The sequence below is a fragment of the Bombus flavifrons genome, chromosome 4 (genome assembly GCF_040668555.2).
Source record: "Bombus flavifrons isolate JBK064 chromosome 4, iyBomFlav1_principal, whole genome shotgun sequence".
Classification (NCBI taxonomy): Eukaryota; Metazoa; Arthropoda; class Insecta; order Hymenoptera; family Apidae; genus Bombus; species Bombus flavifrons.
In genome coordinates, this window is record NC_138445.1 from 1,225,225 (window position 1) to 1,253,198 (window position 27,974).

The 27,974-nt window shown below is 36.5% G+C and overlaps 2 protein-coding genes across 3 annotated transcripts in view; one reads left to right on the top strand and one right to left on the bottom strand.

Annotated features, from left to right (window-relative positions):
* The window catches only part of LOC138179192 (small ribosomal subunit protein uS3m-like), a 270,513-nt gene extending 264,911 nt beyond the window's left edge, over positions 1-5,602 (top strand). Inside the window, exon 5 of the mRNA XM_069111740.1 lies at positions 5,584-5,602. The gene's annotated coding sequence lies outside the window, so the exon portion shown is untranslated. The remainder of the gene's footprint in view (positions 1-5,583) is intronic.
* The window catches only part of LOC138179191 (CCR4-NOT transcription complex subunit 6-like), an 828,627-nt gene that overhangs the window by 148,616 nt on the left and 652,037 nt on the right, over positions 1-27,974 (bottom strand). The window lies entirely within an intron of this gene.

Consider the following 27,974-nt stretch of genomic DNA (forward strand, 5'->3'; position numbering starts at 1 on the left):
TTATATTTATCACATCTATGATTTGTAGAAGAATTTCTATTTACAATAGTCTAAATAAACAATTTTTATATCCAAAAATAGCGAACCAAATTTTTCGAACATTTTACAGATAAAAATATGATTCATTACGTTGAAGTTAAAAATTACACGTTAAAATTATTATTCTTATCGTTTCTAAAAGAAAGATAGTAAATTAGGAAGATGTTTATTCTACTTGAGTTGGATCTCAATTGCAATGAAATTCTTTTAATCAGTTCCGGTGTCGATAAAGTGAAATCAATACATACATTAAAACGTACAGCAAGTTTTAATATAATGATATTATGAATAACAATGAGAATTATGCTAAATAACGCTGTATATACCGTTCTTGTAATATAAAAACTGAAATATTATTTATTAAGCATTATTCATGAACGCTTTGGAAAACCAATAACAGGACAGTTTAATGACAAAAATATATTGCCAAACAATTCATTAAATCTTAATATACAAGAAGAAAAATATATTCATCTCCGGCTATAATGATTCTTCGAAGCACGTTCTTATTATTCTTCTTGTTTAATTTTTAAATACACGCATATCATTTCACATGTTTCATAAATTATCTACAAACGCAAGTCGGTGATAAATTAATTCACTTTTGTCTCTAATTACCATTCTCTTATTAATAGAAATCTATAACACGTTTGATTAATTAAAAGTTGACAAATAACCGACGCTTATTCTTGCAAGCTCAATGATATACATATTTTAGTACATTTTAAATGGTATTTTCACATTCACTTTTACAATTTCCAAGATCTAATTTACTTTGCGAAATCGAATGAGCGTAAACATTAGGCAGGCAAAATCTCAGAAACCCAATGGTCGAATAAAGATACAGTGGAGCTCCATTTATCTGAATTGTCGGGGAACAAACAGTTACGTAATTGGAGTTCATATAATATGAATTTGGATTCGGAGAAATGAATCAAAGCAGCAAAAGTTCAATTAATCGAGCATCAAGTAAAATTTCGCTCAGATAAATGGGCTTCGCACAAATGATGTTTTACTGCAATTACAATATATTTGTCACTGGCGGAACTGGCCAATTTTCCCCGCCGCTTTTTATTTCTCGTTCGCGTAATAGGACAAGTAATAATTCGGACAAGTAAATTGAAGCAGGAAAAGACCAATTAATCGGGTGTTAGCTAATGTTTCGTTGCAATGAATGGAGTTCAGAAAGACGAAGTTCCGCTGTAAGAAATATTTCAGCAAACAGGCGTCTGTTTACATTCACGAAAATATCTACTATTTTTCAAACAAACGCAGCCACATTGGTTCCCGAGCAGAGACAACGTCCCCTAGCACTGACCGACCCCTGTAATTCAATTTGCATTTATATTATATTAATTTAAAGAACGGCGAGAGTACAAGCTCTAAACGACGAAGGGAAGATGGAGTTCGACGAGAGTACAAGCTTCAAGCGACGGAGGAAGTTGGAGCACAGAGGGTAGGTGAGATTCGAGATCGCGAGGTAAAAGAGAAGAAAGGCAAAAAGAAAGAAAGGAAGAAAAAAGAAGGAAACATGTAATAGATACAGTAACGAGGAAGCAGTTTACCCGCCTTGCTGACTTGAATTTCCCGAATTACGCGCGCCATGAAAGCGCGATAAAAGCATCCACTGCGCCCACAATCCACGAAGAAAGTTACGGCCCACTTCACTCCATCCTCTTCTGTCATCCGCATTTTTCCATTTCTCCCTTGAGATCCCCTGTACATCCACTTACATTCTTTTCTCCAAGACGACAGATCCGCTACAGAATCTGTTGCGAAAGAATGACCGGTATCTCGATAACGCGATCATCGATCAACAGCTTCGCCAAAATACACTCCTGTTTATGAGTATTAGACCTCCTCACGAGGAGTTTCGTATAGCAGCGGCATTGTAACGTCAATTCACATCAGAGACCAGGCCACACACCGCGGACAGAATGGCACCCAGATGCCTGCACATCCTTGGCGCGTACCCTCAATAGTCTTCAGTACCCACCAGGAGTCTTGGAATTTTGGAGTATTTCTTGTCTTAGATTCCCTTTTACGTTTATTGTCTACCACGTGTTAGCATAGAAAGTTGGTTTTCTTCACGTCTGGTATGTTCCGTTAGCAACTTTCTCGCGAGGGCGGCTAAAACCCTTCCTGGTCTACCAACCGTCTTATTATCCAATCGGAGACGGTGTCTACTGCCCTCGCTTCCTTAACCAAAATTGTCATCAACAAATCCGATAGTCCCGTGTCCTTAGACACACCCACCCCTAGCCTTTCTCAGACACAGTATCGTCAGTAACACGCACTTATTCTGCATCCTTAGAATAGTCAACATATCTTTACCGGTCTCTACCTTTATAACAGTCGCGTACTTAACGTATCAGTGTAACTAAGTCTTACATAACGTGGTTGGAGTGAATTGTGATTTAGGTTAATTCAGTGTGTATTACATTGTGATTGCTGAATTCATAATAAAGTTCAATTAAAACAAAATTAATAGTTGTGTTACGACTCAGCTATTTTATTTCATCAACCAACCCTTAAGTTTACGTGACAGCATCTTCGTGATGACATAATGGCAGGTAGTCTAGAGCTGTTTAGTCTTGCCATAATTTACGACTGAGCTCGGTAAGGACCTTGGCAGATTGCTCGAGCGAATGTGTCCGAGCGAATGGAAAGTCGATAGCCGGCGACTCGAAATGGCCTAATTGTGAGCTGTCGACGATACATACGATTGTTTCCTAAACAGTGTTTGGGGCAGAGATATCTCTGCTACTCGCAAACAAATTATACCCCTCCTGAGAGGTACCTTTGCTACGAGGCTCAGATAAATAAAAGAATATCGCCGTAGCATTCGTATCGCTGCTTCAGCGTGTAAACCTGAGCTTTATAATGGGCATACTTCGGGAGGGGAATAATTTGCTCGCTAGCAGCAGTTAGCTAGACGTCTCTCGTTTAGATGATGGCATGGGATGTGACCCGACGTTGCATTGCCAAAGAATAGAGACTTTGTCTGAAGGATCTGGCCATGGAAGACAGTGATGATATTGTTGGCCATGATCTCGCGTTGATGCAAAATAACGACGCAGAGGGACCTATGCATTGCAAGATGAACATAATGTGTTAAGAATCATACGCATTGGTCCTCACAGTCTCCTAACTTAAATCTCGTTGCAAGTGTTCCGCACGAAATAGATGCAGAACTTACAATTAGAGAAGTTTATTAAACATCTGAATCGACATTTTCAATTAATTACGGATAAAAACAGTAGAAAATTGTATAACGTGATGTATAACGTTAGAGCAGGGGTCGAGAGCATCGTTGTATACGTTGTGCACTAACATGAGTAATTAAGATGAGCATAATTTATAATGTCTGGCCATTGTGAATAAAGTCAAACATCATAATGACTAATCCGAACCTAATCTAAACCTGATTCGAAAAGAATATTCGTAGCTTTATTCCTAATGCCTGGACAGTTTACTCTATCATTATCAGTCTTCGCTAGGTAATGACCGGTCATTATGAATAATAACCGATTTGTCACTTGGCCCGTAACATACGAAGTGCAACACAAAGGAAAGAACACTGACCTCATAGGTCTGGAACCAAGAGTGTGAGGACAAAGATGAAGAAACAGTTACAGAAGATGTATTATTGACTAGCAATAACGTTACAAAACTTGGTTTGATTGCTTCACTTATTGCCAGTGAATGCATTTTCAAATATATACGTGTCTTTACACTCGGTTGAAAGTGCTAGGCTACAAAAGTGCTTGAAAAGCTAGCCAGTTCTGGCTTCCTGCGACGTCTACCTCTTCCCAAGGATCAAGTCAGTGATCAAAGGAACTCATTCTTTGTCGATAGGAAGTATGAAAGCAAGAACAATCGAGATCTCGACGATCTTACGAAATATGACCCGTGGAATTGCTTTGAACATGGGCAGCATCGTCTGTAACTGTATGTCAACACAGAAGTCAGCTACCATGAAGGCAATTGTCGTCAATTTTCTGAATTTGTTTGATGGAAACAGTTGCAGCGTCGTTTTCTTGTGTCGAACCACGCGTATGAAGATGAGATTTTTATTACACGATGAGAACACAGCAGTAGAACCGCGATGCATTCAAATCAGCTGACATCAAAAGTTCACGGAACCCACGTGAAGACTAAAAGAAAGACTACTACCCGATTGAAGACTAAAAAGGAAACATCCACACAACCCAGTTTCAGCATAAATGATTACTTCGATAAATCCTGATCCGGCTACTCGGTGATCAAGTTTATACACGCAGATTGCATTATGAAATTTCTATTTGCACGCGTAAACCGTATAAATCTCTTAAGGTAATAATAATAAAAAAAGAAAGATTAATATCGTCGTTACAAAGGTACGAACGTGTACAACCTATGCTTATGTGTATGCATTGACAATCTGTGATGGTTCAATGGCGATGACCACTCATGTGCTACAAATCCTAACGGCTACGTTAATCTGTCAAATGTCCTGACGGACAAATTGCAGAGGAAGAATATGGAAAATCAAGAAATTATAACAAAATCAATGAAAAGATTATAACATTGGACCTATAAATTCTCTATATATCTTAAGATTCTATAGCTTCTATCTGTCTTTACGTAAATTCCTAGATAACCTGGATAACAATTCTGAAATATTTTTACAGTTTTCTGTTCTGTCACTTTCTGTAGATGTTCGAATACATACGAACGGGGGTGTGTGTCGCTTAACACTAGAACTGCCGATAGTTAACACGAAGCTATTTTTACCAAAATCAATCAAAATGACTGGTCTTTAAAAAATACGTAATAATCGAATATCTTTATATTTATTGATTTATTACTTTCTCACAGAAGCAATTCCATGTTATACAGTGTGGTTGGTAACTGGTGGTACAAGCGGAAAGGGGGTGATTCTACGCGAAAAAAGAAGTCGAAAATATAGAATAAAAATTCCTTTTTTTTGTTTAATTTTTCCATTGAGACAACGATCTACAGTGAGATCCGTTATAACGAGACGTGATAAAGTGGACGCGTACCGAGCGAAAATTCAAAGTCGATTTCCTCGAAAACAAAGCCTCAAACGAAAAATTTTTATTCTATATTTTCGACTCCTTTTTTCGCGTAGAATCACCCCCTTTCCGCTTGTACCACCAGTTACCAACCATCCTGTATAGTACATTTTTGGTATTATTAATCCATCTGGGATCATGATCCCTAAACGAGGGTGGACACATTTATAAAATCGTAGAACCAGTTATCTTGACTGATGTGATATTTCTAGTGTTGGCATCTAGCGATCTAGCGATCGATCCGGAATTTTCCTGATAACTGATATCGTCACATCGAATGATAAAAATTTAAAAAACGCGTGGCAAGTCGTACAAAACGAGGAAACTGATTAACCGGGGTTCGACAAACAGATTGCAGGACCCTTTTACAATTTGACTGGTATTGGTATAAGTAGCCTTGATACAAAATTATTTTCAGTTTGAATACATAAAAAACAAAATAAAATTCATTATATTATTCTTTTAGTTATCGTTGCAAAAGTCATTACATCATTGCGGTGAAAATATAACATGAAGTAAGAATTTGAAAATAAAATTGTAAAACCGGTCAATTTGATGATGTGGTAGTTCCAGTGTTAAATGGCAGGGGTGAGGATTCGCGTTAAGCTACGCACCAGCATAGCGGTTTCTGCGGACTAAATGTTCCATGTTTTGGCGGAGATAAGCTTGAGACCATGAAGAATGTAGCCCGCACATTGGGCACGTGTATCTCGACAAGAGAATTTGCTGGACGCGAAAGAAACACGGCAAGCTATTACAGAGCTCAGGTTGCATAGAAAGTGACGTAACCGTAGATAAACGTAGAACGGGTTAACTTTGAGTAACGTGACAAGCATCATCGTTCCACGACTTCCTATCGGTACCCATAGCTAGCTTTACCTGATACGTGTAAGCGACGTATGCTTCGTTGTTTTTAAGCGTTCCCTATGCAAATAAAACGCAACTGAAATTGATATTCCTGTTTGGAACGTGATGAAATCGAAAGGTCCAATTAATACAGTGAGCATACGCCTCAGAAAAATCCAGTTTGCATCATATTGCTTTACCTACACACTTATCTACGTCCTTTCACTCTTAATTTCTATCCCTACGTATTTTCCAGTTTATCGATCAATTTTCAATTCATGCGACGTATGTAATGTAAGAGTTGCGGAATAAATTTCGTGACAATTCAAAGTGTATACTCACTTTTGACTGTGGCTGTAAGTTCAACGTAGGTGGAACCAAAGAAAGTTTAATGGAAAACGTGTATTCACGACAAAGATTAGAAGACAAGGATAAGGATTAGAAGACAAGGATAAGGATTAAAAGACATTGTCACATCTTTGCTCAGAGGATTCTGTTTCTGTTTAACATGGATATTTGAGTCTCTCAAAATCGGAATTCAAAATCGTCGAACTAAGGACACAGATAATAGTCAATTCCACGATAAATGTAAAGAATTATGTTTATAATATCATCAAGCTTTCTATACGTTTTAATTTACAGACTCGATCTATATGACTTTTGAACGATTCATTTATAAAACAGTGCGCGATAAATCACTGTCTGGCGTTTGAAAACAAAGTAATTCTATCCGCTCAGCACGTCGCCATAAGTTTCAACAATCAAGGTTTTACCATGGATAATTTGTCCAGTCCGATCGAAAATCGATCAAAATGATCGCTATCTGATCAGTGTGCGTGTAATGATCACTGGAACGTCGACCGTTATTATTCCAAAATTTCAACTTACTCGTTTGGTAGGAACAGATCGTTGAAACGTATGTATCGCGCTATCTTCGATCTCTGAAAGGTCTCGCAACATGTTCTCCAAAGCGATGCGTTCTTTGCAATCTAAGAGGATTAAAAAGTATAAATCTCGTTTGCATTCTTCACGGTTGAGCCTCGATTAAAGATTTCCGTTGATCGACGATAAGATACTGGAAATGCGAAGTTATGCGCTTTGCGCGAATGTATTGTGTCGACAAGCGTAACTCGCAAGCCCGTTAAGAGAGCGTCTCACATTGGCTCGCATAAATGCGCGGCTCATTGGCGGTATACATCATATAGATCATAAGATGATGATAAACTGGACGTAGCATCGAATGTCGATTGACCTATGACCTATTTGCACGATGCATGCGGTCTGTCAATAGCTGTGCAAGAAATGAAGATGATGAAAGATAGGGAAGATACGCTCCGCTGCTTAAGATATACGTTAGCCTCTCGCGGATAGTACACGTAATGTGCAGAATGCAACGCGAGCCTAAATAAATAGTTGCCACAGCTCTATGAATACGCGTGTCCGACCTTTTCCGATATTAATGCATAACGAATTAGCTGCATTAAGGTTACATTTTGCAGACTTGCGATACAATAAATTAAAGATCGAATGAAAAGCTGGCGATTTCAGATAAACGGGCTTTGTTACGCAGAAACCTATCAACTCTAAACATTGTAAAAAATTGATTAGACACAGTACGGATCTTGGAACGTTCATTATCTTTATTGTGAAAAGAGTTTCTAAAACCACCAAGCCATATAACCTCTTTGGTCTTGTAATTATTTTGCAGGAAACTTCGAAACCGTTCGGTTGTGCAAAATGAATTCTTCGATCCTCTTGAAATAATAAATCTGAAGAAAGTTACTCGTGTCAGATACTCTGACATTATGGTCAAATTTAGGGCCAATATTTCATTGTCGTGTGTCGGGTAAAGTTAAGCGATTATTTGTTTTTAACTAAAATCCTACACGTACACTGCACTGTATAATTTTAATTATTTAAGTTCGATTAATAAAGTTCGTCGCATATGGAACACTGTGGTACGTTGGCTAAAGTTAGATGACTATTTGTTTCTAACTGAAATCTATTCATACAATTGACCGTATGAATTTGATTATTTAAGTTTGATTAATAAAATTCGTTGCACGTGGATCTTAATTCATTGTTCAGGCTGTTCCACGATGAATTCTTTCTATTAATACATACAACGATTTGCAGATGTATCTTTGGTCGTCGTAGCAACAAAACCTTCATCCATCTCCATAATCCTGAGAGTTTTTAAAAAGGCTCGTTCGCTTGCGTTCACGCCATCATTTGGCACCACTCGCTCCTCCCTTGTTCTCCTTGCTTCACCCTTAACATCAACGTATACGTACGTGTTGCTCGTGCATAAAGTATATTCAAGCCGTCATGGATCGAAGTTGCAAGCTGCACGAGGGATCTCGCGTGAGCAAACTCTGCTGCTAGGCGCTACTTGAAATTTTCAAGCAAGAATGATTTATGAGGAGGCCTCGACCTCGCCACTAGTCGACTCTCGACGCATTCGAGAAGCGTACATTTTAATCTTAGTCACCAGCACACAGACACGGCCAGACAAGGGCGTTACAGAGCTGTACGACTATCCGAACGACGTCTTCCGCATCGTGGCTGTCCCAGTATATAGCTCCACTACTCGTCCCCTGTCTTTAACGGGCAAATGCCAACTCGTTCCTACAACTCACGTGTATATGAAATGCCACTTTTGATAAAGCAATATACATTCGCCTTTTGTTCGTATACAGTCGTACTTGTTCCTCGCCCTTTACTTAGCTTCCACGTTATCATATCCAACTTAGATAGATAATCGTACATAAATTTATGACCGTTTTATGGTGGTAGATAGACTGCGGATTTCTATGGATTTACGGGAGATTTGAAGAGATTTTAGAAAGGAGCACGGAATACACATAATGCGCAGAAATATATGGACCGTTTATTTCGTAAGTGGTGCGTTGATTTTTTGAAAGAAATTCAGAAGACCAAGGAATTTACATATACTTTAGTGTGACCTTTTTATTTACGAACAAGTGATAATTGAAATTTTAAAGTATACCAATAAAATGTTTTAACACTAGAACTATCGATAGTTAACACGAAGGTATTTCTACAAAACCAGAGAAAATGACTGGTCTTTAAAAAATACGTAATAATAGAATATCTTTATATTTATTGATTTATTACTTTCTTACAGAAGCAATTCCATGTTATGTGGTACATTTTTGTTATCATTAATCCACCTGGGACCATGATCTCTACACGAGGGTTGACACATTTATAAAATTGTAGAACTAGTCGTTTTGACTGGTGTGGTATTTCCAGTGTTAGCATCTAGCGATCTAGCGATCGATCCGGAATTTTCCTGATATCGTCATATCGAATGATACGCAGTAAAAATTTAAAAAACGCATAGCAAGTCGTACAAAACGAGGAAACTGGTTAATTGGGGTTCGATAAACAGATTGCAGGACCCTTTTGGTATAAGTATCCTTGATACAAAATTATTTCGAGTTTGAATACATGAAAAACAAAAAAGTTCATTATATTATCCTTTTAGTTATCGTTGCAAAAGTCATTACATCATTGCATAGACAAATATAACATGAAATAGGAATTTTTAAATAAAATTACACAACCAGGTGAGGTGGTTCTAGTGTTAATTGAAATTTCGTTAAAAAATGGAATTGTATAGTTATCTATTTTGAAAGCGTTGCAAGTCCATTTCCTGTAATCTGTAGCCTGTGCAAACAATCGAGGCAACAATAACGAAAAACAGATGATAACAAATGTAATCCTATCCTCTTCACCTCATATAATATTGCATGCGCGGATGTGAACAACCTGTTTAAATACGATTCAATAATATGCTCGTAAATTATTATTGCCTTACGAGCATCATTAAATTAATAACAGTTTTGCATTTATATCGAGTTGTTATCAAAGCGTAAATCTAAGGTGCAAGGAAGTGGGAGGATCTTGATAATTATTTCAAATAATTCAGTAACATCTGCAACTCGGTAAACACTTTATTTTATATCGAGAAACTTCACTCATTTATTTAACATCTTAACGTGGATTTAATATGCTTAATATGAATCCTACAAGCACATTGCTGCAGTAAATAAGAAAATTATATTGAAATTAAATAGCAGCATTTTGCATCTTCAGTTTTTATCATAAAGGAAAATTAATTAATTAATTAAAACACAGAACATAAATTTTAAATAATTGAAATTTAATAAATTGTACAATTCGCTTATTTCTTAAGTAGGTCCATTCGTAGCGTCAAAAAAAGATATTGACCCAGTTAGTTCTCGAAAAAGCTACTGGTACAATGAATTTACATCTATTATACTTACACACATAGGGACGTGGATAAACCAAATAGATCGCGATGGAAACGCAAACCCTTCAATATCCCAAAACGAAGAAGAAATGGATTTCTACTACTTTCAAAATAAACGATCTATATAAAATATTCAAAATACAGAACTCCTTACAATATTCGATAGATCAGACACTTTTCTATCCGAGTCCCATTTTGTAAATTACGTATACAAAAATATATATCTACATAAATATCCGCATTTTTATGTTACATATTATAACTTTACTATATCTTTGTATTTCATATTTTTATTCTCATTAATATTCTCCCGAACGTTTTAGGAAATTTTCCCAGCGTATTGTTTCTAAAATATTTTTTCTTCAAAACGTAGTCACGTGACAGCCGAAGCATAAGATACGCGATCAAGCGATAACATAGATCATGTACATACAGCTTTTAATTATTTCGAATGACTGGCACGAAGATCGTAATGAACGCTGCGTACGTAAGAGACCAAGCTGTTTCAGAAACGCACAGGGGCGAGCATAATATTGGCTTTCCTACGACCCACCCTATCATAATTTGCAGTGGACGCCGTACAGATATCGCTGTATTTATCTCCATATTGCTGTTTCTGTGGCACCATAGAAGTTGACCGACGGTACACCTTGGTTATATACCTGCAGGGTTGCAGAGGGCTGCTTTCAATTTGATTGCTATTCCGCGTATGTGGTTTACGGTGGCCTGCTCCAAGCAATGGATCCTTGATGAGAATTATATGCTGGCTGCCTCGTCGCGAAGCACAGTCCACTCTTTGTGTCAAAGGGTTCCTCTGTTCGTGTTGTCTTGAAAACACACATTGCATGCGCAAGATAAACCATCGGATCTGGTAAAAGTATTTGTAACGCTACTAGTAGGTGGCTAAATGTCGCCAACCTTATACCACTTTGAGTTTTGTAAACAAAATTTCGTGATACGGTGAAGATGCGTTTATATGAACTCCACTTATGTGTTTGTTTCTCTTGCCTTTGCTTCAGCAAGTCAAAATCCAAGCGAGGATTCCATAGGTTGATTTGGTGGTTTAGAGTTTTACGTCTCTCGTATGTCAAAATATAACGTATTATTGAAATATAGAAAAATCCGTGAGCTACTGTAAGTCTTGGAATTGGAAGCGATTCGACTTGATCGCTGATATACAAAGAAAATGTTCCACGTGTTGGCGGATGCGGAAATCCTTGCCCCTAGCTGCGATTGGTCGGAGGAAGGAAAAATCCATTAAAGTAAAAGAAGAAAGCCAGACGGCAAGCAGCGTCGTATCGCGCACAAACAAGAATTTACACGATTGCAGTAAAGCCATGGGGTAAGCCAAGTTACGAGGTGGACGTTTCAAATAAAGATGTCCGCACGCGATAAACAGTGGCACCGTCGCGACGCGTTCCTCTAAACATTTCTGGCTCTGCTTTCCACCTCTTTCTATCTATCTACCCACCTTGCTTTCTATCCTCCTCAAACTCCGTTTTCATCTTTATACTTTCGATAAAAGCGTCCCCGCCACGGAATCAGATTTACATACCAAAATGCCGGAAGTCCGAGCCGATGTCTGTCTCACAATGAAAAGTTCTAGATTAGACGCGGAAGATCGATGAAAGAGGACTCGTACGTATTCACGTTTTATCAGTGTTTTACGAGCACTTTATGTGCGTATGGAGATGTTCTCTCAAACATCCGATGATTAAAAAATGATTGCGTAATACGTATTCAGAAAGATATTATTTAATAGAAGAAAATTTTATTTAAATGTTGTATGTTCGATGTTGCGTACTACTTACTAATTAAGTGATATAATTAATCATTAATTATAGAATTCATTATACTCAGTGAAAAATTGTATTCGATTGTATTTCATGCTCGATGTTGCGTGCTTGAGATATTGCTAATTAACTGATAATTAAACGATAAATGTATGTTTATTGTCGGTAAAACTGATTCCAAATTTTAGTTAATTATATTTTCTCTATAGGAAGGTAGAGAGGAATGTTTGTATTATTAAATAACCTGTTAAGAGAGAATTTTCCACAGTTTAAAAAAGATTAGATTCTGAAAGGATTAATACGAATGTGAAAATGTAGACATCGTTCTCGTATATGTATATTTCTTACAATATGGTTTAGAAAGAATGACACGCGTGGAGAAACAAAGAACAAAATTGAATTTTCGCGACTTGTTAAAAATTTGCTATCAATCTGCTATCAATTTTCAACAATCACTTTCATCGACTACGCGATGATTATTTTATGCTAAAATAATCGTACATTCGATTGAGTGAAAATTTTACCAAATTTCCATGGATACGATTAAAATTGTAATTAATAATATAACAAATCATACCTAATAATATAGTAATTTGCAATAAACATAATATTTGATCAATCTCATTTTAGGAGATTATTCTATCGTAAAAGCCTCGAAAAATCAGAAAATCCATTTCTCTTTAATAAATAGTTTGAAGCTCTGAAAATAAATTAAAAAGATTGTGGATAAAATACGAATTTACTTTTGAGTTACACAGCCTCTAAAATGCACTCGTACATTTCCACGAAAGATTATACTGTTAAACATTCAACACGTTTTCCGTGAAACCACGAATGTACTTCAAAATGGATTTCTAAGCTGTATTTATCCAGACTGAGATAAATATTTTACAGCATAATTCTCATTAATTTAGGTAGCCATTAACCGATTATCATTTTAGGACCATTATTATTCTAAGCAAATGTATAATTAATTTTCTTGCAAGAAAGATAATTAACCTTCAAAAAATTTGTTTTTCAATGCCTAAGGAGTATCGTTAACGATTAACAGTATTATTGTTTCTGTTTCTTTTCTATTCCATTCTATCGTTATTTCAATTACTTATGGATGGTGTGATTGTGAATGTTTCACCGCCAATATGATAAAAACATCTACATCATTCAAAACAAGTTTTATAATTAATAATATGCAAAAATAAAATACCAATCAGGAGAAAAAGGACACCTTGTTTCACTTACTACAGTAAGACAATCCCTCAAGTGACTTTACTTCAGTCTTTATGGCAGTAAAATATTATATACGTTATTTATTTTTTCCATTACTTTGTTAATTACAAAAGAGGATGATAGGAAAGTTTTGTCAATTATTTTTTACGAATAATATAAATATCAACTGTTATCGTAATGCAAAATAGCGTTCGAAGTTGCGAATGTCTTCCATTTGCTAGAAAGTTGCTATCGTTCGAAATTAACGATTACCAATTTTTCACTTTGTACGCTTCACACTTCAACTGCTTTTCATACAATTTTCCTATTATATTACTGGTAAAACACTGTGCTTTTAATTTCAATTAATTTAAATTTAATTCCTTGGAACCTATAATAGAACGATGTGCCATAAATATTTTTGGTACCCGTGCTACACAAAGATTGGCCATTCTCTACCATCGGCCTTTAGTGATTACGCGATAATGAAGTGAAACTAAACGCTAAAATTATGTATTACCTAACTGTACTAAAGCAGCGTTAATGCACGGGCATAGTTTAACCGACGTACACAATTTATGACATTTTCTTCAGGAAACCCTATTGATTTTGCAAGGTCATTATTTAACGAATAGAGAATAGAAATACTATCTGGGCATGGTCAGATTTAAACTTGTTAGTAACGGTACCGTTGATCTACGTACACGCGATACATACAAGGGAGAATCATTTTACATTTACGGAAGCATACGTTACACAGATGCAAGGAGGAAACCTCTTGTAACATGAGCGAAAAAATATAAATCTACAAAGATGATATCAAGTTTGTACGTAACATACGAAAAGACACCAAGTAGAATTAATGTCTAACGGTAGCTAAGCTTAAACGCGAACCAAGGTATTTATGTCCTGGTCATACGAACAAATTGTCATGTAAGACAAGCATAAACTAAATATTTGAGGTCTTGTTAACGGCCTAAACGTATAGTTAGAAACTGCCAAGTTGTCTTGCATTAATAACCGTTCAATTAACGTAATTTATATATTAATATATAATATATTCGTTGTTCAACGAGTTACATTAATAGAAAATCCATATGAAAATATAAGAAGAATTGTACCTTCGTTTCTAATGATCAGCTTTTTGTAGTCATTGATTTTTCAAGCATGACATACAGCACATAATATATAACTCCACATAAATTATGAAACTGATGGTTCAGGAAATATTAATAGGGAGAAATTTCGATAGTAAAGTATTTTAGATACTAAGAAGATATTTAATTTATTAAAGATTAACGTCTATCATAGTAGAATTTCATCATAGGCTGCAATTTTCAAAGTTTCAAAAATTGCTTTAAATCCTCGATGATAGATAACGTATCGTTATTTGATAAATAACTTTATACGTTCAAATGCAATCAAGATACGAAATCAAATCCAATATGTTCCCTAATTGGATTTATATCACATGTAATTTGTGAAACAAATAATTTACATCTACTTAGTAATAAGCAAATAAATATCAATTTATTTGTAACTAGCTTGATAAGGAATCATTAAATTTCTTCAATTAGAGAATTCCAGTAATCTTATATTCTTTAACAAGGATGCAAAAACAAACGTGTGAAATGTTGAAGAACATTTGCAGGTGTTCGTATCTGTTGATAATACTTTTTCTTATGAAACCGTGGAAGATTTATGACCACGTCGTGATTTATCATCTTTCCATCCACGATTATTCTAATTATTTAAATATTATTTAAAATAAAAAGAAATATATTATTTATTTTATTCATAGTCGGATCGACTACCATGGTCATTAACGACTACTTTTATACTCCATGGCACATTAAATTCTCTCCAATATCTTACTTTCTTTACAAAAGTGTAGATATCCTCACGATTCTCGACATTTTCCTTTCTTCGTTGTATGCGCGCATCTATACCATGTTGATGATTGACTGTCTCACAATGCAGATGCCGCATTTAACAGAAGGACTATACAATCCAGAATGCGCGTACATGTCAGCCGGGTCTTATCCCGTTTAACGTGGTTTCTTCTTTAAGTTGTTCATTTGTCTCGATCGTTTGTCTTGAAATCGTAGAGAAGCTAGAGATTCATTTATGCAGCGAGTTTATATATTCACTTTGTCATAATACAAATAATACGTTCCAGTTTTGTTTGCATATCGCTTCAACGTGTTTTACGATGTCAAATGATGCGTTGCATATAGGAAACTGATTTGCTTCTTCCGTGGTTACAATTTTTTGCTGCTAGATCGGCTAGTTCATTGAGCTACTTCAGCTCAGACAAGATACGTTATATCTTTGTCGCAAAAGAAACAAAGAGCAAATACACGCTGAGCCTGCGTGCGAGCTACTTTAAGGATAGATATTCTCTTAGTAAAATTAGTCTCCTACCAAGCTTTACAGAATAGATAATATCAGAGACTGGCCTATCAAGACGATAGCAATCCAACACAGTTCCGCCCCTAAAGCTGTGTTGCCGTAGATTACACGCGTATACAAGGTACGATTGCATAACCAAGGAAAGACATCATGCAACCAGCTGAGATAAGACAACTATCACGTACGTGTAACAGCCTTTCGTAGATGAGATGTCGTGGAGTGGGAGCTAATTACGCGGAACTGATGAGATCTTCATCGTAGTTCACATTATCTACTCAGAATCTACCTGCGAAGCTTGTCGCCTTGTGTCGGGGATTCATCTGCCCACGTGAATGTCCTTCATGCTACGATAGTATGTAGCCCTACATGAAATACATTAGAGAAGTTTGTTGTTCAACATCAAGTTACTCCCACGTTAGCTGAAACTTGTCTTTAACATCTGTTTCAAAAATAGCAAATTACTGTGCTCAACTGGTTGCAAACAACGAGATAAATATTAAGAAACGATAATTAGCATTTTGTACACTTCTATCGGATGCTTGTACAAGGTGTTCGAGCAAAACTTTATCAGGAAGCCTTGGTGGTGTTGCGAGTATAAACAGGAGACTAATGTTACATAATCGTAAATCGTTTGAAGCTTTATCGAACAGCTATGCGTAAGGAACGTACAAAGAGAACAATGTTATTTGGTTTTACAGCATCGCAGCTGACTCTGAGAACAGCTAAATTAAAATTAGTTCGTGTGTAGTGAACCGATACGAAAGATTGATTGAGATGAAACAAAACCAAAATGGACTTCATAGGATAATACAGTTATTTCTTTATCTTTGTCAGTTTTCTATCAATAGAAACAGTGAACATTTTGAAATAATAATAATATGTTTGTTATAATCTCTACGTGTCAGTACCCTTTGTCCAACAGTAGAAAATTACGACCGATGATTCGACAGAAAAGCGTTAACAACTATAATAAACATAGAGTGAAGTTAAGCTTATAATACGATTTACACGATCTTCACGTGTATTTATGTGTCATTCTGCCTTACTTATACCTATAGAACAAACCAATAAAGTTTAGTATAAAAAGCTGAATAGCAAGTAGTAATTAAACTTTCGCGCCGTTCTATCGTTTTGCTACTAAGAAGCTTCCATTATAAGTTATTTTCAATATATAATCGGATGAAGGTTTTTTCAATTGCCAACCAATATTCAATAAACTGATAGGTTGGAAGCATAAATTTGAGAATAGGGGAGGCACAAACTCGCACGATGTACAAATTAATTCCGATAGCTGCGTAGAGAAATTGATGAGTAAGAAAGTGAAATTGAAAGTTTCAGTCTCGTTTCAGCCGCTCCTCGTTTCTTTTTTCATGCGAATGGCTGGACGACCGTAATTTGTTTCCCAAGCATGTAATATAAAACACAGCAGTCCGCAGTGATCTCAAAATTGCGCGATATTTTAAAATCGCTAACACGCTTCCAGCAACTGGTAAGTGTCATTATGATGCTCTTGCCTACACCGATATAAGCCGCTCCCATTTATTCTACAAGTTTATGCACTTTATTATTATCGTCCGAACAGCCAGTATAATCCATTCCTCTCCGTATGCCATCTGCTTTCCGGACTGTTGCTCGTGCCGACCGGTATGCTAGCCTGTTCCATGCCGGCGATGAGCGCATAAACATGTTGCCTGAATGGTTTCATTCATTCACCCCTTTCCACTTCTACGTTTCTCTTTTCCTTCGCGCCTCGCTTCCATCCATTCACATTACTGCGTTCCCCCTAAACAGCAGCGGCCACCTTCGTGTTACTTCCATTATTTTCATAATTACGACGATCTACTGTTTGATTGGAAAAATAATCGTAATAATTTATGAACGATGTTTCGCAATAAATTGTTCTTTTATTATACAGGGTGGTTGGTAACTGGTGGTACAAGCGGAAAGGGGGTGATTCCACGCGAAAAAAGAAGTCGAAAATATAGAATAAAAATTTTTCGTTCGAGGCTTTGTTTTCGAGGAAATCGACTTTGAATTTTCGGTCGGTACGCGTGCATTTATTACGTCTCGTTATAACGGATCTCACTGTAGATCGTTGTCTCGATTGACGTTATTTTTTTAATTTTTTAAATTTTTAAATTTTTATTCTATATTTTCGGCTTCCTTTTTCGCGTAGAATCACCCCCTTTCCGCTTGTACCACCACTTACCAGCCACCCTGTATATTGTCAGTTTTAATAATCTGCAGATACATTTACGTTTGTGCGAGCGTGGCTTTAGCTTCTTAATCGCAGCGAGGCGACTTGATTTTGGCAGTACAAGATACTGTTTCTTTTTTTTTTTTTCTGTGTAATGTGCTCCTTCAATTCGCAACTGGTCCGATCGAGTCATTTAACGAATGTGATCTCATTATCCACTAGCAATCCTGTAGAGTTATTTGGTTTAGGTTTTATTCTGTGCAGAGTTCTGAAGGTTTAATTCTTTTCAACCGTTATTCTTGTTAGGCTGTCGATGAGACGAAATCAGAATGAACTTCGTCTTCGGGTTCTGCTCAATCTTCATCTTTTAAATTACGTTACAATTCGGAAAACGTAATTGAAAATTACTTATCAGATAAACTAGCAACTTTCAGATATTAGTTAAAGGGAGAAATGAATATGTTTGAAGATAGCATTAGGCTAAATATTAGGTTGTCCGAAAAGTTTCTTTCTTTTCATAAGGTGATAATAGATAAACAACAATTTCTATATTTTATTGAATTAGGTGTGATCCATTTCGTGATATTTCTATTATTATGTTCGTGCATAATTCAGTAAACTAATATGAAACAAAAAACATTGTGCGTCTATTATTTCCTTATAAAACGAAAGAAACATTTCGGACAACCTAATATGTATACCTCGCAGATGTGTATTATAATGTACGTTATCTTAATTACTGCGTTACAACATTTAATTTTGGACAAATCATATTCCAAGATGCGTTTGTACGTGTAACAAATTTTAATCACACACGGAAGAGAGAATTTTTATAAAATTACTTACAAAAGCACCGAACTATTTGTCGAGGGAAAATGTTTAGAAACTCGATGCAAAATTATTTCATACGCTATAATCTAATACATACAGGGCACTTTCTGCTTAGTATCAACCTTGTAGCGGCGGACGAGACATGAAACCTTAATTAAGTGAAAAGAAATACCGGTCCCATGAAAGAGGAAATAATTTACGTGTACACTTTGTACACTAAAAACTTGTGAAATAATTTATCTACCATAGAAAAGATAGTGAAAAGAAGAAAAAGTACTGGCTTAAAGGATCTCCATCAGCGTGGTGCATTTAACTGAAGAAATAGTACGTAAATGTAAAAGATACCTGATTCTTATCTTTCAAACTGTACTTCCCGTTTGATGCTCCTGTTTTATGACGCATTCCATCGTCCAATTAAAAGTCAGATGTATCGAACAGGAAGCGCAGGTCGTCTCCGAGATCATCTGCCTCTACGTCAACGATACCAACACCAAGAAACAGGTTTGGTTTTAACGAACCGACTGTTGTCGAGACGCGGCAGAGCTCTCAGCATTTCGACGGGATGCTGTAATAACTTGCACCGCATCTATGCATCGACCGTAAGGATCCGTTTGTTGACATGTACGACCAACGAGCAGTATAACTTTCGTTATCGCAAATACGCAGCGATGTATCACGTTGTCTGGCGCTCGGCCGCTTGTACTTACACGTGGGGGCGATAACTTCGAGTGGCATCCCTGTGCTACAGATTTATTCCGTTTTCAAGCGACCGTGCCCGCTCGGTTGTATCACCAACGATGATGTGTTCTAGTCAAATCTGGACAACGTTGTATCTTTGCATCTATCGCATTCACAAAATTGCGACATAACTGCTCAGTCATCGTATAGTACTGTTCGAAAGCACGTGAACGCTTGGTTACTTTTATCGGAATGTATTGGGTTGGCAATTAAATGATTGCGGCTTTTGTCATTAGGTGATCGTGACAACATCTGCAATCACTTAGTTGCCAATGATATTCAAGTTTCAACGTTACTGTTGAGTTACTGTCAAGTAACTGTTGAGAATTGTGGATCTTGATAGCCGAAATAACGTTATAGGAACACTAAATTTACACTTGGAATTAATATTAGAATAGTTATACAGGGTGGTTGGTAACTGGTGGTACAAGCGGAAAGGGGATGATTCTACGCGAAAAAAGAAGTCGAAAATATAGAATAAAAATTTAAAAATTTTAAAAATTAAAAAAATAACGTCAATCGAGACAACGATCTACAGTGAGATCCGTTATAACGAGACGTGATAAAGTGCACGCGTACCGACCGAAAATTCAAAGTCGATTTTCTCGAAAACAAAGCCTCGAACGAAAAATTTTTATTCTATATTTTCGACTTCTTTTTTCGCGTGGAATCACCCCCTTTCCGCTTGTACCACCAGTTACCAACCACCCTGTATATACGTTCTTGAGATCGATAATTACAATTTTAATGAGTTGAGAATTTTTTGAATAAATTAATCCTGGAATCTCCCGATCTTAATCTTGGAAATCCTGGACCTGGAAATCGCAATAAAACACTGAAACTCCGCATTATTAAAAGAAGGAGTCTTTTACTTCGCTACATTCGTATGAACTCTTCTGAACCAATGACCGAGACGTATACTATACGTATTCGCTTCTCTTTTGTAAATTTCTCGATGCCGCAATTACAGGCCAGAGAGAACGAATTTCCATTCTCCTTGGAAATGAACAGAATACGACTAAGGGAGCGCAGAAAGATTCAGAACAGGAATAATCAGCGTAAGTACGTGCCTAGTACAAGTATGTAACTGCTTACATGGTTTTTTAAAGCGATCAATAAGCTAAGTTACAATATACATGTATCATCAGAATTGCTGATAATTTTATAAGCAATATTGAGTGTGAATTGCGTCAAATGGGTAAGAAGGTGAAGTTACATACACGTTCATTAGATACACATTCTACGTTTTTAACAGACACTGTCATACAGCTATATAATTATAGCCTGTGCGCTCATAAATCTTCGTAATTAGCAAGTTCCTACAATCGAAGGTTTTGTCACACTACAATCTGTACAAATAAAAATTAGAAATAACGAGCATATAACATTATATGTGGGAAGTACGATAGAAACGGATTTAAAAAACAGAAATGGCAGATGAATCTTGTTTTTCAGTTGCTATGTGTCGTACTAATCGTGTTGTAATAATGTTTTCAAAGAGATTGCACTAGATGACTACCTCCAGCCTCGATACAGCTATACTATGAGTATAATACATCTCATTATGAATTATCAAGTGTCGCATAGATTTGCGTGTAATGGTGATCGATACGTCGAACAAGTGTTCCAATATTGACAACTGTTATTTTATAAAGTACAGGTTTGCCGTCTAAGTAATAATCGATTAGATACGGGTCTGAAAATCGATATGGCCAGGAAATGGGACCCACACGATTTATCCATTTGCCAGGAAACCCATTTAATTACAAATAGCGTGTGTTTCCTCGATTAAAGTGTTGTACAGCTTCGTGGCGTGGACCACGTAAAGCCTTTTCGAACGAGTTCGAAAATTCGTAATGAAGCTGGAGATAATTGAAGCTGGAGAGGATCATCGTACAATTTCATTGAAAGTAACAATGCAAGTATATACTTATACTACGATAGAATGCAAATGTGTTGGCTGTAGAAACATATTACAAATTACGCTACCATATTTTACTTGCAGTAACAATACAGCTTTATTCGCGAAGACTGAAAAATCAAAATTTATATGTGACGTATGTATATGCTATATGAATAAATTTTTGCATTAAAACAAACGACCCGCGAAGCCAAAATTCTCTTGCATACCACGGGAACAAATTATTTCTATTTTATTTGTTAATTTCGAAGATAACAACTTTATATCGTACATAGTGCGATAAAAATATGAAAGTACATGCGAAGCATATGTAGTAGCAAATAAAACGATTATTTGGCAACTTTCCAGAAACTTTTTGCAATAAAAACCGAGACATTATTATTCGTTAGAAAATACACACATCTTTGTATCTCTAGCGACATTTCGTTTATTATAAAAATTATAGATGCTTGAAATTGCAACGGCTGCGACATAAATTTTATAATTTAAAAATATTACGCTGTAACATAAATCCGTAGAGTTTTTATATTTATTCCACGATGCGCCCATCATTTTCTGGCGTGCTTTTTGCCTTTTCGCTAATGAAAATATAACGAAAATGTTCTTTATTTCTTAACACGTTCAAGATTTGCAAAAGATACTAAAGCTCACTAAAGATGCTAAAGATTATAATGTAAATTTTGGTTAGAGTTCTCGTTTTAACGTAACTTTCAAAACGATATATTTGTTGGCGTAAAATTGATTAAAAAAAAAAAAAAAAAAAAGAAACAAAGACGTCATCACACCACGAATCAAAGAAGTCGAGCTTTAATCTTCTAATTTCTTTATTCCGTTATGGAGGTGTGTTTCACGGAGACGAAACATGTGGCGCAAAGATTAAAGCACTGCTTGATAAGGGTCTGCTCAATCTGAATGTCTGCATGCTTCGCGGATGTAGTATATTAGCTTGCCTCTCGCTACTAATTTTTGGTAAAATTTCAGGATATACCAGGACCTAAATTATTAAAGCCCCTGGGTTCTGTGCCGCGTCACTCAGATAGAATAGTCTATAACTCTGCCAAGATCTGTCTTCATTCTGACGAAGTTGTGACTCTGTCACTCAGCGAAATTGAGTTGCATTCCCTTTCGTGGCAACCTTTATGCTTAACATACTATTAAATACATACGTACATGTCGACTAGACATTTCTATCCAAGTCTATCTTCGCGTCTCTTCATGTACGAAGATGCAATCAGGCACAAAAGTAAATAGACAGGTAGTAGGAGTAGGTCTCGATGAACTTTCGCTAAATACAGCTTGTTTATACAAAAATGTAATTATGATTTCCATTATTTACCATCTAATCTATGTACTTGAATGATACATAACAGATAAAACAAGTGTACAACGCTATTACTAGCTCCATCTTCAAAATCCTATTATACGGTCAATAAGGATGCAACAAATACCCAAGAAATGCCTGCTTTTCGCAAAGATTTGCAAATTTATCTGAAACAGAGACCAGGAGTTGGAGAATATGATCCTTGCGGTGGTCATTTAATACGCACGAGATATTGGAAAGCCTAGCGAATAAAAATGCAGCGCTTCTTCTCGAAGAAGAGGTCAGTTGACCCGTGAGACTGAGAATTGGGTACACTTACACTGTCATGACGGCCATACTAGTGAGGCACGCAAATCCAGAAACGGCAGCCGCACTACTACAAGAACACATTACAAAAATAGAAAAGCGGCTGCAAAACAAACAAATAAAAGCGAACACCAGTAAGTGCAGTAGTAAGTAGAAAAGGAAAAACACCAGATATCCAACTGAACGGCGCCCGCACAGCACAAACAAAGCAAGTCAAATATCTAGGAATACATTTAGACACACACCTTACATGGAAGCATCACATAAAATCAATAATAAACAGAATACGTGAAGAAAGGAAGCAAATGTACTGGTTAACCAATAGAAAATCTAAATTAAGCATAATGAATAAACTAAATATATATAAAACAATAATGAAACCAATCTGAACATACGGAGTCCCACTATGGGGGACGGCAGCAATGAGTCACATAAATAAAATAGAAACAGAGCAAGCAAAAATTTTAAGGACAATAGTTAACGCTCCATGGTACGTCAGAAATGAAGACTTACGAAAAGATTTAAAAATTCCAACAGTCAAAGAGGAAATCGCTAGATATGCAAAAAAGCATAAAGAAAGACTTGTAACACGCCCAAATCAGCTGGTTGCTGAAACGAATAAAACCATAACAGAAAGAAGACCGAAGAAGAAGCATCCCGCAGACCTCACAATAGAAATAAAATAAACAACTAGGGGTAACCATCCACATGTTATATTATTATACCACTAAGCTATAATATTTTACCAAATGTCCTACTGGACAAATTGTAGAATTTAAATAAATAAATAAAAAAAACACACTGTCATATTCATTAAACGAAATCCGAATCCGAATACGTGCAATAATCGCAACTGTATTTTCTCAATGCTCCATTTTACAAGTAGCATAAGTGTCTTGCGAGTAGAATGTCAATGTACGATAAGCTGTAATATTATAAATTGTTATAAATCGATATGTTTGTGCGATAATGTGTCTTTATGCGTATCAGTGCATTGATACATAATTATTATTTATAGAGTATTACGTACAACATGCGTTGTACATCATGTGTAATGCAATTGTATCTTATGTAATGATAATTCTGGTCGCTAATGACCGTAAAGTTGATGCAACCTTCTATAAATAAATATAATAAGGATACTTTATAGATACTCACTTCCACTAACTGTCCATTTATTTCTGTCTGCAACTTATTTTTCATTTGTGACTCTAACTATAAATATACGAATTGTCGTTCGTTTTTACTATCAGAATATATTATATCCTCAAGTTCTAAAATTACTTGGTAGTTTAACTAACGGGTATTCCGCATCGATATATCTTGAATGCTCGAGGCGTACCACCGGATAGCAGGTTACGAGATTCACAACCCTTTATCCGAGTGATTCGCAGCGATCGTGTGGCACTGGTTTGCCCATGCTTTCCATAAGTGGCTCCTGGTGTTAGTCATACAGCGAATCGTATACGAAATCGTAGCTCGTGGCCCCTAGTGATCGTGTGCCATTGGTTTGTCCATCCTTCAGTTTCCGCAATTGGATATATACACTGGCTCGTCCAATCATTTGATAACCCTAGACCTGCGTGAGTGGTCGGAATGACCAGTTCGTAATTTTTCAGAGGAATTTCATGGGCTTGCAACGGTACATTTCTAGAGACTCGAATGATTTTTCATGAAATATACGAATACGAAGCTCAAATATATCTCTTATTGCGTTATAAATTTTATCACTTTTCTTGCACTTTCGTTTCTTCCATGCAAATTTTATACTTCCGTGGTCGGTAATCGTATCACTAAGAATCCTGCCACAATCTGCTCCATCCACAAACCGCGTTCACGCAACTATACCTGACTCCTACATGCTTCGTTCCACACATCTTCTTGGTATTTCTTTGTTACGTGTAATTTACCTTCGTTTGATACAAGGCACTACTTTTGCCATAGGTTTTACAGAATAAAAGTTGAAGTATCTGGTAAACTAATGATTTTTCGACATAAATAGATGAATAACTTTATATAGGTTAGGCTAAGAAGGATCGATCGATGTATCGAAAAATATGCGGTTCTATTTAAAAGAACGACGATGGCCTCGAAGAGTCATGAAAAGTTAACTTTCAGATAAAGTTTCACCCGTCACTGCACTTGCCTCTTCAAACAGTATAGCTTCGCCTTCTGGAGACTTTTCATACGCCCATTAACAATGGAGATATTTAACTGTTCCCATTTAAATGTCCCAGTCTGTGTGATACGCACACGATAACAAATATCACACATCGCTATTTATAGATTATGATTCCGCAAAAGAGATCATTGTTTCGCGTTCAAATAGCGAAGTACTATGGTCTATCTGTTACGATGTCCGATCTATTGCTCCAATTTACCGAAAACGATAACGCTCGTCTAGTATATTACCGGTCACTTTACGCATTACGAAAGCGCGTTGCGGTTCACGACACAATTTCACGAACCGTAAATTATCGTTGCAGATGACGAGCTATCTAGCGATACGATATTTCTGCGTAGAAACGAGCAACGATGTAAAAGGCACCGACCAAATACACTGCCGGTTAAAAATATTCGAACGCTTGGTTGCGCTTTTAACGAGACATACTTCTGTCATAAAACTACAAGTCGCTGCAGTCAAGTCAAACTGCAATGATTTTGCGATGGCTGGGTATAATGCGATATCGTAACTCGATTAAATTCATTTTCAAAAGACGACATGTGATGATAGAATTGGCGTTTGTAATTTTAATACCTTGGAGAACCACTTTGTCACTTGACAAAATCCTTGTCCTCAAATTTTTCGATCGTTGAATTGTAGCAAAGATCAAATGCGATCCTCTAAACTGACAGAAATGCTTGCAATATTAATTATTATGATAAAAGCAATGATAAATACTTAAGTAGCGAATGTATGTAGCGATATATATGGCGAGCTGGAAATCACAGAGAATCTCGATTCAGTTGGATATTTCAACTGTTAAAAGTATCATCCGCGTAATCTCACGATTAATTAGGATATAACTTTCTTCCTTGTCGTAATATATCTTCGTGAATTGCAAGAATATAATATTAGGTTGTCCGAAAAGTTTCTTTCGTTTTATAAGCTGATAATAGATGAGCAACAACTTATGTTTTATATTATTTTATTGAATTAGGTATGATCCGTGTCGTTCTATTTCTATTATTATAATTATATTATAAAATATATATTATAAAAACTATATTATAAAACGAAAGAAATTTTTTGGACAACCCAATACATTTCCTATAACAACGAATGCGGAGCTCTATTTCCTGAACACTAACGATAGACTAACTTACGTTACTATGATTCTTAGTCATCCATATGTAGAATGTGTGGACTTTTTAATAGTAAGTTCAAAAATGTGTGTGTGTGTGTATGTTTCCTAGAAAATATACGAGTTTTCTTGTGTTTTATAGAAGATTGTCAGGACTGATCTCCTGTTGAGGGAATCATCTAACAGCCACTTGTGAATCAGGAGCCAGTCAGCAGCAATCAGTTGCCAGGACAAAACCAATTTTGCCAAGAGTTGTCTAAAAACGTGTTCGATCGTGTTGTATAGTTTCGCGTTACGTCGTATCGCGTTGTATTGTCAGAGGTTGTTTCATTTCCTGTCGCATTCCTTGAAATTCAATGAACACGCTTGTCAAATCCAAAATCCTACACACATTGTAAATATACTAAATAATAAATATTTATTTACATCCATACAGTTTTACATCCTAGCAATCCCATAAAACGACAGCGAATGATGCTTCTATTAGGTTGTCCGAAAAGTTTCTTTCGTCTTATGAGGAAATAATAGACGCACAACGTTTTTGTTTCATATTATTTTGTCGAATTACGTACGATCCATTTTGTTCTGTTCAGATAAACACCGCGACATTTCACAGACTTGGTTTCACGTTTGTACGAAGGTACACTGTTGTAAAAAGAACACGCTTGCGAAAGAAAGACACTTTCCGGACAACCTAACAACTACTAATTCATCGTTAATTCGTTACTTTGATAAAATTCACACGCTATTATTACAAAACCAAATTTCTCTCTACGCTTACAAAAGCTGCTATACATATGCATGCGTATGATACGCATAAGAAGGCGAAAGCGACTTCGGAAGAAATAGAACAAGAGCGAAAAGAAGAAGGCAAAAAGAATGGACAAAATGGTATTACGTACGTATCTCGTGCCGAGGAAGCGATATCATTGCCGTCATTTGTCTTCACCGGTGAAGAGATTTCACTTTGGCTCATTTTCCTATTCCACCTGCGTCACGGAACTTTCATGTTTATGAAATGGCTCGTCGCGCGCGGCACGAAGCTCAGAAATAACGCAAATCCTAGGGAGTGAAACGAGTTGGAGTTGCAGAGTAGAATGCAAATCTTTCGATGCGCAACCTCGCTCAGGCGGATAACCGTACGGGAGCGAGCCGTACCGAATCCCTCTTGGCGATATTGAAATCAAAACAACACCGTAAGCCTGGAATTACGGGCTTGCGTTCGTTTCTTTCATACGCTGGCTTGCCAGCAAGTTTCTTTGCTACTCCGCCGCATGCGATTCTCGACGTTTCGCGTGTATCGACGAACGATACGGAATACCAGAAGTGCGCACGCCAAGTTTCGCGCTCGTTAACTTCGTTTCGAAAGTGTCGGAAGACGTCTGCCAGCGTAACAATGAGTTAACGGAAATATCGTTCCCTTGGCTGTCTGATCGGATGCTTTTACCGTGGAATGCGATGACTCTGCTTACCGTCTACATGGATAACCTGGTTACATTTTCGCTAAAACGCAATGCAAATGCAATGGTTTGAACTACTCACGCGTTTAGTTTTCTTGGACGCGTAATTTTGTTGCACGTCTAATTTGACCGCAGATATTTGCGCGAATTCACATTTTTACAAAGACGATTGGAAGAATGGAATTTAGGTGGAAATTTATTTGAGTATATTCGCTTATCGA